The 16,111-nt window shown below is 60.9% G+C and overlaps 1 protein-coding gene across 1 annotated transcript in view; it reads right to left on the reverse strand.

Annotated features, from left to right (window-relative positions):
* Nucleotides 1–14,950, reverse strand: part of SH3BP4 (SH3 domain binding protein 4) — a 66,081-nt gene extending 51,131 nt beyond the window's left edge. The window contains exon 1 of the mRNA XM_028510033.2: nt 14,679–14,950. The gene's annotated coding sequence lies outside the window, so the exon portion shown is untranslated. The remainder of the gene's footprint in view (nt 1–14,678) is intronic.
* Nucleotides 14,951–16,111: the final 1,161 nt, after the last annotated feature.

Below are 16,111 nucleotides of genomic sequence, written 5' to 3' on the forward strand. Positions count from 1 at the left end.
ATACGTATAATTTTGATTGATTCACAAAAAAATAAATAGTAGTAATTACCTACCCTTGCTGCTCCAAAGTGACTTTCTAAACAACCTGGTGCATGGACTGGCATACAAGGGTTGCCGGTACCAAGAATTCACCAATCAGACGCAGCCTTACTGTGCAGCACGACGTGAGACGCAGCTCCATTATGTCACCTATATATTATTTATGGCTCAAGACGGGGCGCTCCCACCCCATGGCTGTTGTCGTGTTGGCCGCTGTCATTTCTTTCGCTTGACAATCTAAGGGAAAAGAGGCCAGTGCCCCGAAATAGTCGGGCAGAGCATGCTTTAAAGGTCCCTGCAGCATGCTGGTGGAACACCGCTGCCCAGAGCTGAGGGACAGAAAAGGAACCACGGGGGCCCTCATGGCATCCGCACGAGAAGGCTCACAAAACTCAAATCACCCAACAACGCAAAGAGCAACAAAAACCACGCAGCAGGATTAGCAGAAGCGACAGCACGCCAGGCAACGGTCTCAGAGGGAACCTTGCCCTCGGACGCTGGGAGGGGCCACACGGGGCACGTCACCGGTGAGACGGCTACTTCATCCAGGGAGCAGCCCCCGTGAGTGCTAGCTAATGCAACACACCTTCGTGGCCCCACCAAGTTGTTTCAGCGGAATTGCTTCCTTTTCTTTCTTTTTTAAAAAAGATTTTATTTATTTATTTTTAGAGAGGGAAGGGAGGAAGAAAGAGAAAGAGAGAGAAACATCAATGTGCAGTTGCTGGGGGCCATGGCCTGCAACCCAGACATATGCCCTGAATGGGAATTGAACCTGCGATGCTTTGGTTGCTTCCTTCTCTCACAGGTGACAGCTGGCCAGACTGCAGCCCTGAGACTTGCTGTGACCCCCAAACCACAGAGGAAGACAGCTCGCCAGGCCCGAGAAGCAAACTCGTCTAGGAAGAGGCAGGCCGGGGCCACACCAACCCCAGGGGTCACTGCCGCAAATACGAAATATCTCGACAGGGCGCTTTAACCCGGAGAAGAGGGCCGCTTACACACCGAGTGAGGGGAACCCACAACAAACTGACCCAGATGGGGTGACGGTGCAGGAGGGTCGGAAAAGGTGACATTCGGGACCGGGGACGTCGCACACACACAGAGGAACAGAAGACTTCGAGACGGGCCAGACTGCCAAAGGACAGAGAGACCCAACCGCCTCACGGAAGGAGCGCACACAAAGAAACCCGTGAGTGCTGCTCCGGAGAAAACGACAAAACCAGGCGTGTCGGAACCACGCGCCCAGCTCCCAAAATATGACCACCCGACAGACGGAGCATATGGCACACGGCAACGAACAGAACCTAATCAATGAGCTCACTCTCATCAGTCCGAACCACACTCCACGTCCCCCAGGAAATGCTGTGCGGGGGTCCAGGGGTCCTCCCCAGCCAGCACGAGAAGATTCTGGAAGCCTCAGTGAAGTCGGAAGTAGGAAGTAGGAATCCGGACGGACACCCACCAGCCCCGATGCGATGGCTCCAGAGGTTAAGCAGAAAATGAGAGGGAAGAAAGGGGGAAAGACAGAAAAGGAAAAAATTAAACACTCAAAAAAAAGCCCTCGTGGGTTAAAGGAATATTAAATAAGCCCTGGGGTCTCCCCAGAAAGGACAAGGACGCCAGGGCGCTCACCAGGCGGCCCCAGGATCACCCGGTCAGGGAAACATGACTGCAGCCCCCACCCCTCGCCCATGCACGGCTCCAGGGACGCTGCCGCTTCCCAACAGCCCCTCTGAGCTCAAACATCCAGAGAGGCAATTCCGGAACTTTCCCTCGGTTAGCACGCAGCCGGCCTGAGTGCAGGGCACAGACGGTCCCGCCCACCACTCATTCCACGGGCTGCGACAGGCAGGCCGGAGCAGAGCCAGCGGCCCAGGGCCAGGCCACCCTCACCACAAGGAGGCAAGGCCCCGGGGGGCTGCTCCGTGGGTGGCAGGAATGCCATCGGAGGCACCTGGACCCCTCCGAGTGCAGCTTCCCATACTGCACTGCTGCTCCCTTTAACTCGAAATGGCCAGTCGGGACAGCATCACAAAGCAGACCCGCCTGAGGGCAAGCTTCCTGAGAATACAGGTTTCTCCCTGCCACCCCCACCTCCCCCACGGTGGTGAGGGTGTGACTCTAGATTACCCTGACCGAGTGTCCCTCCCGACCCGCCCCCCCCACCCCAGGCGTGGCACAGACCATGAGAGCCAACAGTTCTGTAGAGATGAGGGGAGGTCACGGCCACAGCGCTGCCCACCACAACGGCAGGCTCCCAGGTGCACGCCACGTGGGAAGGTACAGTACAGAGACGACGGAGCCCCTCCTGCCCAGCCCCCCACTCACTCCCACACCAGTCCCTCCTCCCTGGTCCTCGAGCCCTGGCTTCGCTGGTAGACTGGGGTCAGCCCCCTCAGACGGGGACCCGCCTGGCTACTGCCTGAGCCTCCTCCTGTCACCTGGGACCGTGCCCTGCTCCCTCCGCCACCCCCAGCACCGCCCCGAGCTGTTCTCTGGTCCGGTGGGAAGCACCCTGTCCACCCCAGGGTGTGGGGGGGTGTCCCTGCCCCGGGGGAGACATGGCACCCAGCATCACATGGACAGCCTGGACGCAAATCTGGCGCTATACTGCCGGCTCCGACAAGTCCCTTACCCTACTCCTCTGGATAGGCGCCCTGTAGGTGACACCTGCATCACAAAAGCCCCTCACTGCTGGGAGCCACCCTGCCTCATTTCAAGAGCTGGAACCCCCCCAGGGCTAAGGCTGAGTGAGCGACCCTGGGACCCTAAGCCACTAAGGAGACAAAGCTTAAGCTCCCTGGGAGGGGTGCTGCCTCTGCCTCTTGTGCTTCACCCTGCCTGGCCCCCAGTGCTCGGTCAGTCAGCCAATGACAGGGAAGATTCCTGGGGCGGGGGGGGGGGGGAGCGGGGACCTAAGACAGGCATGATCACGAGGGGGCCCTCAGGGAAGGACTTGGGGGGCTGTAGCAAAAGGGTATGATGGACCCTCGCCCCTTGGCTTTGACATAGCCTGAGTCCTCATTCTGTCTGCGAGAAGTCTCCTAATCTCTTGGCTGCCTGACTTCCCCTGCCTGACTTAAGCCTGAAACAATGACAGAGGGCGGTGCAGCCCTGTGCTGGAAAGGGCGGGTCCCCTAGGGCGATCAGGCCTGAGAAAGAATTCGTAAAATCCTGTGAAACCTGCTTTGTTTAGGAAGCTCTCAAAAAAAATGATAAGGGCCCAAGCAGGAAGTAACTTTGTTCCCCAAAGCTTTAAGGCCCTTTAGCTGTCTGACCCTGACTCAGAATAGGCCCTCAGAGTTCTTTGTATGTTATCTATTGTTTGATCCTCACTGCCTGCTAATGATTAATGAGCTTTACGTATACACCCGGTATTCCTCTGCCAACTGAATGCAACGAAAGCTTCTCCAGGCAAGGGCTGGGGCGTTCTCCCCTTGAAAGGGTGGCCCAGGTGCTCTGAGGCTTGCTGTCCCCTTGAGAGAGAAGTCATGCCGTCCCTTTCCTTGCACGAGACTCGGTAGTCCACGTGAATTTACTGCGTCTCACCCATGATGCCGCCGCGGACACTGCGGGCCGGTGCCAGCGTCACCTCGCCTCACAGGGCCTGTGCGGACGAAGCGTTCACAGGTGAGGTGCAAACGCAGAGCCTGGCTCAGAGCAAAGGCTGCTGGCGTCCTGACTCTCATCCTCGAACGCACGGTGCCCCCGAGCTCCGTAAGGACGCCCACGAGGACAGGGGGGTCGATGGGGTGGTGGAGGGTGGGGGGTTGGGGTGGTGGAGAAACTCCGCCGTTAGCGCAGCGGGATTCCGAGTGTCCAGTGCATCCGTCACCAGGCACCGTGTCGACCCGGTTACGTGCTCACACTCCGCGCCACAACGTTTGCATTCTCAGTGTGACCCCAGGACTCTCTGCCCTCAGTGAACCCGACGTTCGCTCCGAAGTTTCTGAGCGTCCCCCTCATTCGCAGGAAGCCGAGGGGGGCAGAGGCACAGACCCCTCCAGCGCCCGAAACACAGGTCACCAGGACGGAGTGGGAGCTTCTCGCCGAGGGGCGGATCCCAGAAACGCTCACAAGTGATGTCACCTGGTGTCGTGGTGTCCCTGTTCGTGACTCAACAGTCCCACTCCCTTGGCCTGTGTGCCTGCAGCGGCGCCAGCGCACCCAGGTGAGGGGTGGACGCCCCTCCGTTCACGTCCGGGCACCAGCGCCACCTAAGCTCCCTCCCTGGTACTTCCTTGGCCCACCGTGTCCCTGGGCCCACCGCCCGGTCCTCCGGCTTCAGCGTCATCGTCAGTGAGACGCGGGCAGTGGCACCGAGCCCCCGGGTTTCCTTGGCCATCACAGAACTCAGGGACTGTGGGGGGGTGCCCGCCTGCAGGCACTTTACAAATACTGGCTGCCGTCTCTCCCCGAACATTTAAAATGTGGTCTGTTTCCTTACAGACAACAGAGGGAGCTGGGGTGCGGGGGCAGGAGACCGCCCCCCCCACCTCGCCTGCCAGCTCGCACACCCAGACCACAGTGCTGCTTCTCGGGCCCCTGTCTGCAGCTCCCGCAGTCAAGCCCGAGGTGAAGGACAGCCGATCGCAGCCCGACACATTTCAAGTCACGCACTCACGCCTCCCCATGGAGCCTCCTGTGCAGCCGTCTCCGTAAATCAGCAGTCGGTCCGTCCCCGCCGCCTCGCCCCCGTGTCCCTGCAGCCTCCACACCACCCGCCCCACCCCGTCCCCAAGGAGCCCCTGCCATCCGCGCCACTTTCCTGCCCGTCACACGGCCCGCTTCTCCCCAGAGTCCTCCTCGGACTCCCAAGTTAGCAAGCGCTTTCTCGACAGTGTCACGGATGACAACACAGCGGTGTCGATGACGTCGTTTTCCAGCTCTTCGTCCTGTCCCTTTACGGGGGCAGTGGTTTCCTCTGAGCCCGTTGAGGACGGCTGGGTGTCCCACTGGAGCGGAAGGCCGTGCTGAAGTGTCCCCAGAAGCAGACCCAGGAGTCGCCAGGCTCACGTGGGTTAAACACACAGCCAGCCATCCGCCGGCCCGGCCAGTGCCGCCGCTGCAGCTGCCTCTCAGCAGCTCACGTGGGGCCAGGAGGGGGCCGTCCAGAGGGAGCCACCGGCCAGCCTGTGGGCGGGGGTGTGTGGCACCGGACGAGGGACGCCAGGACTCACCAGCCTGGTGCCCCGGGGGCTGCGGCCTGGGGGGCAGCCTGGAAGACAGTGAGGGACCCATATCGCCGGGTCCCTCCGAGGCCGTTTCACTGGGAGTCCCTGTGTCCCCATACACCTTCCCCTTTCTGGAATACAAAAATGCTGTGACTCCCTTAATGACTGACGGGAAGCTTCGTTTCCTAAGTTTCTTTTTTTTTTAAATAAAGGTAACTCTTAAAAGTGGATGGAGGGGTCAATTAATCAGAATGTCTCACAATAGCCCATGAGGGAGAGGTGCCGTTGTGGGTCACCGAGTGGGGTCCCGGGAGCCCGCGAGGAGGGGACCCCACATGAAGTGTGGAGTGCCGGGTCCCCTCCCTGGCCCCGTTCCAATCCTGCGGGCACATCTCATCGAGGCCCCTCGGTGCCCTGAGACAGAGCTCAGAGCTGACCACACCCCCTCGGCCTGTCCACCCGGCCACCAGCTCCCCCATCACCCTCAGGTGCTCCCAGAGAGCGGCCGCCTCTCGTGGTTCCCTGCACTTACCCAATCACTCGCCGCCCCCAAGGCCCCTGCCTGCACCCACACAGTTCCTTCATGGCCCCTGCTTAGTGGGGCTTCTTGGGGGAGACTGCCCTGCCACCCCCCAAACACGCCCAGTGAACCCTGACCCCCGCAGTCAGGGCCGGGCCGTCTCTGGTGGTTTCTCCATCCCCCCACCTGGCACACCGCCCGCGGCTCAGCCCAGGGGGACGAAGTGCAAGAGGTCAGGTCACACGAGGGCTAATCGGGAGGAGGGGAGGAGGGCCAGGGCAGTGTCCCCGAGAGTTACCCAAGGGTGCGGCATCAGGCCCCATGTAGGGGCTCCAGCCCCCCAAACGCTGTGCCCCCCAGAATAAATCAGAATGAGCTGAACCAGAGTGAGCAGGCAGATCCCCTGGTTTCCGGGCAGCCCCCAGCAGCGGCCTCAGGCTCTGGCCGGTGGACGATGACTCAGGACACGTCGGGTGCCAAGGCCAGAGGCGGCGGCCAGGCCCCCCTGCAGAACCGTGCGCAGGGCACAGGCCGAAGTCTGCTGCCACAGCTCGGCCTCCTCTCCGGCCAGGAGGAGGCGGCCCTGGAGAAACAGCAGTCACAGCCTCGTGGTGTGGTCGTCAGGGGACAGCTCGGGGCACTCTCCTCTGCAGGAACCCAGGGCTCCCGACAATCACGGCAGTGCCGCTGCCCCAGGCCAGATCGGCCCGCCGTGCTTCCTGGGCAGTCTGCAGGGAGTGGCCGTTTCTGAAGCCGATCACGTGGAAATCACTCCTGCCTTCCCAGGAGGCCGTGGGCCCTGCACACCTCCCAGGAGAACCGTTTCTCGAGTTCTAACACACACAGGTTCCCCCATAGTTTTACCGTTCCTGAAACCGGTGTGCCTGTGTGCATCCTAAAATTGGGATACACTTCCCAGTTTTGTGTGGGGTACACTTCCAGGCCCACCCAAAAACTCACAGTGTAAGGCATGTGAGGATTTGGACAATCAGAAATACGTCCCCCCAGGAGGGGTGCCGGCAACTCAAAGGCTGATGGACAAGTTCACCAAATTGTACTCAAGACATGAAGAAGCCGTCCCCCCTGTGTCTCCCTGTAGGGGTGCTGTCCTGAGTAGCCAGTGCACACTCACCCAGCAATTCGCAGAATTCGTTCTGTGTAGGTTTTCAGCACAACAAAAGCAAAAAAAAAAAAAAAAAATCATTCCAACGACAAACTTCCAGACACGCTAAGATCATCTCAAGACGGTCACTGCAGCCTCATGTCTAACACCCCAGCAACGGGAAACCGCCAGGAACAAGGACTTGTCAAGTAAGGAGGGCGCACCCCCCGCCCCCACACACGTCTGACCCAAGCCTGTGCCCATGCCTCTGAAAACGCGTCCGCCGCGGTCTGCGACAGAGAGCACAGGACGCAAGGGGCACACGCTGACTGGCCGAAGGGTACCTGCCGGCCCGGGCAGGCCGGAAGCTCGCTGCCACCCCCGCCGCCTCCGGGACGTCTAGGCTGACTGGCCCCAAAGCCAGAGGGTCACCCTGGGTGGCAGAGTCTCACCGATGGGAACGTTTTCTCCTGTTGCTTTTTCTACTGTTTCTAAAGTGACCTTACTTGAATAATTAAAAAAAAAAAAACCTTGACTAGACAGGGTTTAAAGAAAAAAGAGTCCTAAGAAACTGGTCCCCAAACATCTCCTAGATCCAGGAAGTGCTTGGATTGAGGGCAGGATGCTTCTCACGCCCTCTGCAGCCCCCGAGGAGTCAGGGTCGGCGGGGCACCCTGCAAGCAGAGGCCCCAGCAAGGGGCCGCCAGCCCCCCACGCCACCAGGCAGAGCCACACCCGGGCCCAGGTCAGGGGCCGGGGCTCACCCTGCTGCCCCCACACCTGTCTGACTCCCAGGGCTCTGAGAAACGGGCTGGGCCTGGGGCCCGGACCCCTACGTAGCACACCCCCTGCTAGTGCGTGCCAAACACTTCCCAAAGGTCGGTGGGACCCCAGGAAACGCCCACGTGCCGCACTCTCGCCTGGCTCGGACGGTGCAGCGTGAAAAGGAGAAACCTCTGTGCACTCAGCCCTGAAGGGTAACCTGCAGCCCGCCCACGGGGCACAGGGGAGCCACGGTGACGCAGGGCCCCCGCCCTGGCAGCGGGTGGTGCGGCAGGTCCCTGTCTCCCCAGGTCCGCCCCCACCTGCCCCCCTGGGGGGAAGCGGCACCATCACCCCTGACTGAGCAGAAAGCTGAGGCTAGAGGGAGTCCAAAGACTTGCCCAAGGTCAAACCAGGAAGGGAACAGAAGCCAAGGATCCGAAGCGCAAAGACAAGTGGTGGGGCTGAGAAGCCCCCATGTCACGGGAAATAAGACGGGTCCGAAGGACGGGCCCCCGGAGACCCCACTAAGGACAGGAACTTCCCGGAGTCCAGCCGAGAAAACGGGGCTCCAGCCGTCTCTGCTCCCTGACCGCGGCCCGGATACGCAACACAGCGTTGGCATGACACGAGAAATGATGAGTCACTTCATTCTTAATAAAGAATTTTCCTTGAATCAGATGTGATGACTTGCAGTTATGCACACGGGGCTGTTTCGTACCTGACTGGCCGAAAGGAGACAGTCACCTACGGGAAACTCGGGCACAGGGACACAGGCGGAACGCCCAGTGAGCAGGCGACACCAAGGCAACTCCTGCCCAAAGGGGGATTCGGGTTTCCAAGTGTGTGTGGGTCCCCAACAGCAACCGGACGGGAGAGATGAGCATCTATCTAAATGTCGAATTACCTGAAACACGAACTTCTCAGGCTCCTAAAGTACTTAGGATTAAAACGTGTATGAGCGAGGAGGCCATCCCCGGTCCCACCCGGAGAAGATGAGCTCCTGGCGGCCGCAGCCCTGACCGCGGAGCCCAGAAGCTTCTACACTAACCAGACCCCCGGTCCGTCTCTGTGAACGCATACTAACTGAACAGTCCCAAGATCATGGGTGGTGCTAATAAAATATAAGGGGGGGAAAAAACCAGTAGTCTCCAGGGAATTCATTGTCGATGTCCAGCAAGTGACAGATCTGCCACCGTGTCACCCTGAGTCCTGACATGTGACCAAAATTTGAAACGCCGGCACTGCCAAGGTGAGCTTTCAGCGGCTGCCGACCGGCCGACCAGGCGGAGAGCAGACAACTTCCTGCCGTCCAATGCAGGGTCCGGCGCGCCCGGCCCCAAACTACCTCCTGTGGACGACAACGGAGGAGCTCCGTCACGGAGTGCCGACATCACAGGGTGAGCTCTGTCCCAGCGCTCTGACACCCGGCCGGCCGGAGCGGCACCGCCCAGGGTGCTCTGGTCTTACATCAACTCTTCCCCGGGCAGGTCACGGGGGCAGTCCCTAACCGGCCCGCTCACGGTAGGCAGTCACAGGCCAGGCCCACAGCAAGGCTGACCTTTGTCTCAGGCCAGCCCGGGCCCTGGTTCCTGGGCGTCCAGGTTAACGCGCCATCGACCGATGGTCATGGGCACCAATTCACCGCCGACGGGAATCTCCGATCCGGGGTGCGGTGACGAGGGAAGCTCACGAAGCCTCGGTTTCACGGGTGGAAACCGGACTCCAGGAAACCTCTGAGGGCGGCTCACAGGGGGGTTTGTGGGGAGCGCCCGTGGGCAGAAACGGCTGCTTTTTCCAACGTGAGCCCAGTGAGCACCAGGAGCCCTCCTTAGGAGGGGGTCCGTCCCACCCACCCCGCTTTGGGTCCACGACGCCTCTGAAACGCCGGTCCCTGGGAGAACGACCCCTCCAGAGAGCAGATGCTCCTGTGAACGGCCTGGGGGGTCCCGTCCCCGCCTCGCTGCCGCCCGCGGCCTCGGCGGGTGGGTGCTCCCTCACATTCCCTCCCGAGTTCCGAGTGTGCAAAAGGAACCGCCAACTTCTCCTGCAGAGCACGGAGACCCCGGTCCCTGGCGACACCATTGCTCTGGCTGCAGTGAACTCTTATAAAAATGTTGCACGGTGTGGACGTTGCTTACACGGGCACTTTCCAAATTTCCTCTTCCACACTCTTCCCTGCGCTAGTGACGTTCAACCCCGGGGAGTCATGGTGATTCCGCCGGGAGCCTTGAACTGCGACAGCTGCGCCCCTCCCTCAGAATCCTGATTCAGCAGCAGAAGGGGGCGGCGGGGACTTTGACGTGAAATTGTTTAAGCTCCAAGGTAACTGTAATGTGTGGTCGGTCTGAGTCTGGAAGCACTGTCCGCCCTCTGGCCAGTGCAGGCAGGCAAATGACACCCAGATCCTCCCTCCTCCCCCACAGCTGGGCCGACGGGGTCCGAGCAGAAGCCAGCCAACCCTCTCACCCACTCAGGAGCAGGCTGGGCAGGCGGGGTCTGTCTGAGAAAGGTAAGCCCGAGTGGCTCGTACTGGCTCCCACGGGTTGTTACGTAGTAACATGCAGCTCTGACACTGGTAGCTTGCGGTCGGCCACAGTGGAAGGTATTTATACCTGGCAGTTGGCAGATGCTACAATCCAGGTTCTTGGCTTCTCCCCCCCCACCCCCCCTCCACAGCAGGTTTCTCTACTGTGGGGCTCAGGACCTGCTACCTTGGAGAAGCTAGAAACAGAAACCTCTGTCTTCCATTCGGGCCTGCAGACTTGAGGAGGTGTCCGAGTTCCGAAGCGAGGGGGCAGGCTTTTCCTAGACTGCACAGACTAGGGCGAGGGGGAAGAGGGAGAGAGAGGACAGGATGATGTGTAAGAACCCGGAACCACAAAATCGGTTTTGCAGAAAGTATCCTTTTCGCTCAGTTCAGAAGAGCCAGGCTAACCGGCTTCCGCAGAGTTCCAGGACACCCGTCTTTATCAGGTAGATAAGAATAATCCCCCAGACGTCAGCTCTGAGGCTGCGGAGGGGGGAGGTGGAAACCTTATCTTACTTTTACTGAACCGCCTTCCCACAATTTTAATCTTATTCCAGTGACCTCATCTGCCCAGAATACCTTCCCTGGTGCCTGGGGCTGGGTTATCTCCACTTCCAAACCACAGCCTCCCCAATAAATCCACGTGCGCCCCGAGGACAGGACAAGGGTACCAGCCCCGGCCGGGGACACAGGTGCACACCAGCTGGCTTCCCTACGGGCTGAAAAGATTTCATGGATGTTAAAGATTTCCGAAGCTTTTTTATCACGGTGTAAGGAGGCAGGCAGCTTCCAGCTTCCTGCCTTGATGCTCCCAAAATGTGAGCCCGAGGCCATTTGTTTAATTTCTGCTCCCTGGGAGACGTCAGGGCGGAGATCAAGGTGGGCACGGGCACGACCAGGTTCGAGTCCCAGCTCAAGCGCTAAGTGCCCGAGCTGTCACACTGGAGAAGCGACTTCAATTCTCATAGTTTTGGGGAGGATTTTCAAGTGCGCACGCAGGGCCTGGTACGTGGTGAGCCCTCAGCCAGTGTCTCCGATTTCTTCCCCCGAAACACCCCAAATCTTCACTCACATTAGGCTACCTCAGCCCACCACTCTCTCCCTTGAATCTGCAGGCGCCTACTGCTGGTTCCGGAAGGTCTTGGTTCGCCCGACGGCCCCAAGGCTGTGGGCCCATGGTATGGGACCCCACCTTTCCCTCCCTGAAACACACCGCACACACCCTCAATTTCTCAGACAGCGATCCTGCACCCCCTTATCTTCTCCTAAAGGCTGAAGGGCAGCATCCTTCCCCCGTGAGCCGCCCTCCAGTCCTGCCCCACCGGGTGCTGCTGTGCAAGGAACAGGGCTGTCCTCGGGCCCAGGGAAGATCCCGAGTAAGTAGATCCTGGGTTGCTCCCTGGGTGTGTGGGGGCTTGAATTACTGTCCTGTCACTGCTCCAGAGGGTAGTGGCTGAACATGGGGCTCCTGCTGTGCGAACAGCCAAGGAACCAGGAGACCTGGCCCCGGCAGGCAGCCGGGTGTGAACCCCGTCCGGCCTGCGCATAGTCTGCGGAGTCGATCTCGCAGCTTGGACGGCCACCTCTCCCAACCCCTGGTGGTCAGGCGGCGCCCTGCAGACAGAGAAGTCCTAGTGCCCATCTCCAGGGCCTTCGGAAATAAAATATCCCGGGGCCCGACTCCAGTTCTCAGAAGAAAAATGGCAACGTGGCCCAATTCAGGTGTCAAATTTGAACATAACAAAGCTAAGGGAAACCCACATGGCTGGCCCCAGGCCCACTGGCTGAACAGCCTCTTCTACTCCCCCAAAACAAGGCTAGCGCCTCCAACAGGGAGGCAGGGAGGCCTGCCCCCAGCCGGGGTGAGGTCACCAGAGGTGAGCCTGAGGCTCTTCCTCCTGTTTGAGTCCATGGCTCCCTAAGAAGCTGGGGGGAGGCGGGGCCTGCTCCCCAGGAGGCTCCCACACCTAACTGGCTGGCATCCAAGGCTTAAAACCCCACGCACATTAGCATATCTTATTATCAGGCTGGAAACCCACATTAGAATAAGAAAGAAGCCTGTTCCAGCAGCCCGCAGGAAAACAGTTCCCGGCGGCCGGGAACCGGCAGGCAAGTTCACAAACAAGAGCGAAGGAGAAAAGGCAGCCGGCGGCCCCCGCCTCCCCACACCCGGCTCAGGAAGAGCGCCACACCAGACAGGGAGCCCGCCAAGGCCCCTTATCAGCGACTCGTCCAGTCCCCTTTCAGGGGCCCCCCGAAACCCCCCCTGCCCCGTGTCTGGGCTGGGACCAGCTACTGGACCTGGGGCAGATCAAAGTGTTGGTGGGAGCGACAATAAAAAAAAATGAAACTATCGGATGACAGACCGGAGCAGGGAGAGGGAGCGGCGAGGCTCAAAGAAAGAGGATCTTCCCCCCCTCGCGGTGGTTTCGGTTCTGGGGGAACAAAGGCCAACCTGTGCGGCCCGGCCCCCCGCTCGGGCCTTTCGGAGCTGAAATCAACTCAGGGGCCTCGAGTCTTTTCATTGTTTTTCGAAGGTTCTTAAGGTGGGGTGCCGAGGACTTGGGACAACAGGAAACACACTGGCGCTGGCAGAAGCTTCTCCCGCGAGGCCCACCGAGCCGGTCATTGTTCCCGTGGTAAACAAGGGAGCCGGCACGCGGACCCCCTGCGAGCCAGGTCTGTGCGCCTCGCCCCTCTCCTGGAACTCGCTGTTCCCTCCCGGGTCAGTGTGGCCTGGGTGTCTGCAGCGGCAGGCCGCGGCTGGACACGCATCAGGCCTGTGCAACTTGGGGCCTGCGTTAATATCAGTGCCCCCTGACCCCTGCCCCCTCTGCCCAGACACGGAAGGCGGAGCAGAGGAGGGTTTGGGCACGCTGACTCTGTCCACAGCCCCCGGTTTCTGGGGGACGTGGCCTGGACAGGCTGTCCTGAGCAGGGGACCAGAACTGTCCCCCAGGCAGGCTGCACCAGACATTCCTGGGGCCTGTCTCCCGGTCGGGGTGGCCAGGTGGGAGGCCACCTGTTTTGCTGGGTGACCACAGAAACAGCAAGCACAGCGAGCACAGTGCTCCCTCGTCCCTTAAAGTACAGCCGCTGTCCGCCCAAGGTGGCAGTACGCCTTGCAAACCACCCATTAATTTTTATGGTGGCCTGAAAAGCATATTGAGAATCATTGCCTTCATTTTTACAAGGCAAGGGGCCAAAACCACAGGGGAGGGGGGAGAGGCACGGAGCCAGCCCTGCCTGAGCCAGGGTCCAGGCTGACCGCTCCCCGCTTTCTCTCTCTCCACCTCGGGCCTACAGAAGGCACGGAACACACCACCCACCGGAAAGGGGGCTGGCACCTGCTGAGAGGGAAACCAGGCCCAGAAGCCCAAACTCAGGTGCTCAGAGATGATCCCACTTTGATGGGTGGGGAGGGGAGAGTGGCATAAAGAGATTACTTTTGCTTCAGGCTAGAGGCTCTGGCGGCCACTTAACGAAATTTGCAAGCGTGGGGCCCCACGAAAGATGAATAAATATCAAAGGCCGTAGGAATTGCAGGATCAGTGATGGCTGGTTTCTGTTTTATGTCTCTACTTCCACGTTTTCCGCCCAAAGCACAGATTATTGTTTTGGCGATCAGAACAAAAGTTACACTAACTTATTACTGCTGATAAGCAGACAGCCCCGGGCTGCTGCCCTAACTTGGAAACAATCGCCCCAATAAAAGCCTGCCCAGCGTGCAGGGAGAGAGCGAGCCGGCTGCTCCTCGCCCAACCGACACCCCGGGGGAAGGGCCAGGACAGCCGGGACCCCAGGCTACAGGGCCAGCCCCCTGCAGGTGGGAGCCACAGGACCCCAAGGCTGGGACCCTACCGACCACGGATCGCGCCGCGGAGCGGGCTCCCGGGGAAACATCCCTTAGAGAACAACGTGCCTCTCACCGCCGTCCCCACCCGCCGGCCGGCCGCTGGCACTGTCACCTCGCGGCTGCTCGGTCACCGCACGACTAAGCCAGAAACCCGGGTTTTCATTTCCATCCAAAAAAGAGGGATCTCCTAAACGGAAATATGCATTGTCACCAACAAGTTTAACCCGGGACCACGCGCCCTTCCCTGCACCCGGGGGCCGCGCGAGGGGGCGCCCCGGACCCTCCAGCCCTCCGGGCGCCCCACGGCCGCGGGAGGCGAGTGATCTCCCCCATACTCGTGCCCCGTGGTCGATGTGGGCCACCCCACACGGCCGCCCCGGGAAGCGCCAGGGCCGGGAGAGCGGGGATCTGCCGGGCTCAGGCAAGGGCTCTGAGTACGGCTCGACACCGGAACCCCTACCCTCCCGCCTGCGCGGGTGACCGGGGAGACTGGGGAAGTCGCAAGGGGCGCGCGAGGTTTCCAGAAGCCGCCGGACGCCAGCCGCGCCGAGGCACCCCGGACCCCGAACTCAGGCGGCGGGGAAACAAACGATCGGCGTGTGAGAGGTGCCGAGCCCGAGCAGGCACCGCGGGAGCGAGGCCGGGCACCGGGCTGGAGCGCTTGCAGGGGACCGGCCGGCGCGCCGACTACCTACCTGGCTCGCATCGCGTCCCACCGGCTCCTGCGACTCTCCCTTTCGGTCTGGGAACTCTCCCGGCCGGGGGCGCGCGCGGCTCCGCGGGAATCACCGCGCGGCGGCGACGAGGGGCCGGGACTCGGAGAGTGCCCTGAGCGCTCGGCCCCCGCGTCGGCGGGTGGAAGGAGGTCCCCTCGCTGGGGCGGGGCTCGGGGGCGGGGGCAGACCTCTCTAGGCGGCGACCGGAGCGGGAATCGCGGGAGCCAGCGGCAGGGGTGGTCTCCGCGCCTGGGCGGGGTCTAAGGGGCGGGCCGGAGCGGGGGCCTCGCTGGAGCTGGGTGTGGACGGAGCCGAGCGCGGGGGCGGGGCGATCGCAGAGGGGCGGGCGGAGCCCAGGCTGCCCGGAGGCCGGGGGCGGGGTCGAGCTGCTGTCGCCGGGAGGCCGGAGGCGGGGCGTGTTACCAGGAGCTAAGCGGTGGCACTTTGCCGAGGGGTGGGGGCGGGGGAGCGGTTGGCGCCGGGTCTCCAGAGTCCCGCGGGATCCCGCCTCGGCGCCTCATTCTTTTCCCTTCCCGGCGCCGGCCATGGAGCGGGCTCCGGGACGCAGGGCGTCCCCGGGATCGTTGTCCCTGGTACTGGGCGCGTCTAGATGCGGCTGTTTCATGGAGACCTTTTGGCCGAGCTCCTGTGCCTATGGCATCCCCATCCACTCACCTCTTCTCCGGGGTCCCCTGGGTGAGGTTCGGGTCCCGGAGCGGGCGTCAGCCGGGCCCCGGAGGGTAGAGTCTAATGAAAAGAACACTTACAACACTCTTGTGGAGAACCCTGCAAGGCAAACGCAAAGTTGAAAAGTCAGAACAAGAAAAAAGGCAGACACGGTGAATATTACAAAGGAGAACTTCCTGCCGAGCAAGATGCAAATGGCATACCTAGCCTCACGACCTTTTACACTTGGTATGGCCCCTGCCCCACTGGGTCCCCCCTGGGAACTTGCCTAGCACGTAGCAGGCGTGCAATAAATGCTGGGTAAATGAATTCAGTTACTGTGTGGTAGGCGCTCTCCGTGGACGGGCCCGCTTTATCCTCAGCAAATCCCGCCCTCGGTGAGTCCCATTAGGCCGTTCACACAGGAGTAGACTGAGGTTTGGAGGGTTGGTTTTGACCCAGCAAAGTGGTGGGCAGAATTTGACCCCAGGCCACCTGGAGGGCTGAGCTCTGACTACCGCACACTGAGTGGCCCCCCCAACCCCCACCCCAGGACTGCGGCCCCCCTGCGAGGCAGAAACCAGAAGACGACTCAGGTGTTCAGGGGGAAGAAAAGCTAACAGTTATTTCCAGTCCAGAGCTAGACGCCCTTTGAACCATTCCGCACCTTACCTCGCGAGACAGATATTATTACTCACGTTTGATATGTGACTTTAGACCTTAGGTGCCGTATCAGGATCGCAGGG

The sequence above is a fragment of the Phyllostomus discolor genome, chromosome 4 (assembly GCF_004126475.2).
Source record: "Phyllostomus discolor isolate MPI-MPIP mPhyDis1 chromosome 4, mPhyDis1.pri.v3, whole genome shotgun sequence".
NCBI classification, from domain to species: domain Eukaryota; kingdom Metazoa; phylum Chordata; class Mammalia; order Chiroptera; family Phyllostomidae; genus Phyllostomus; species Phyllostomus discolor.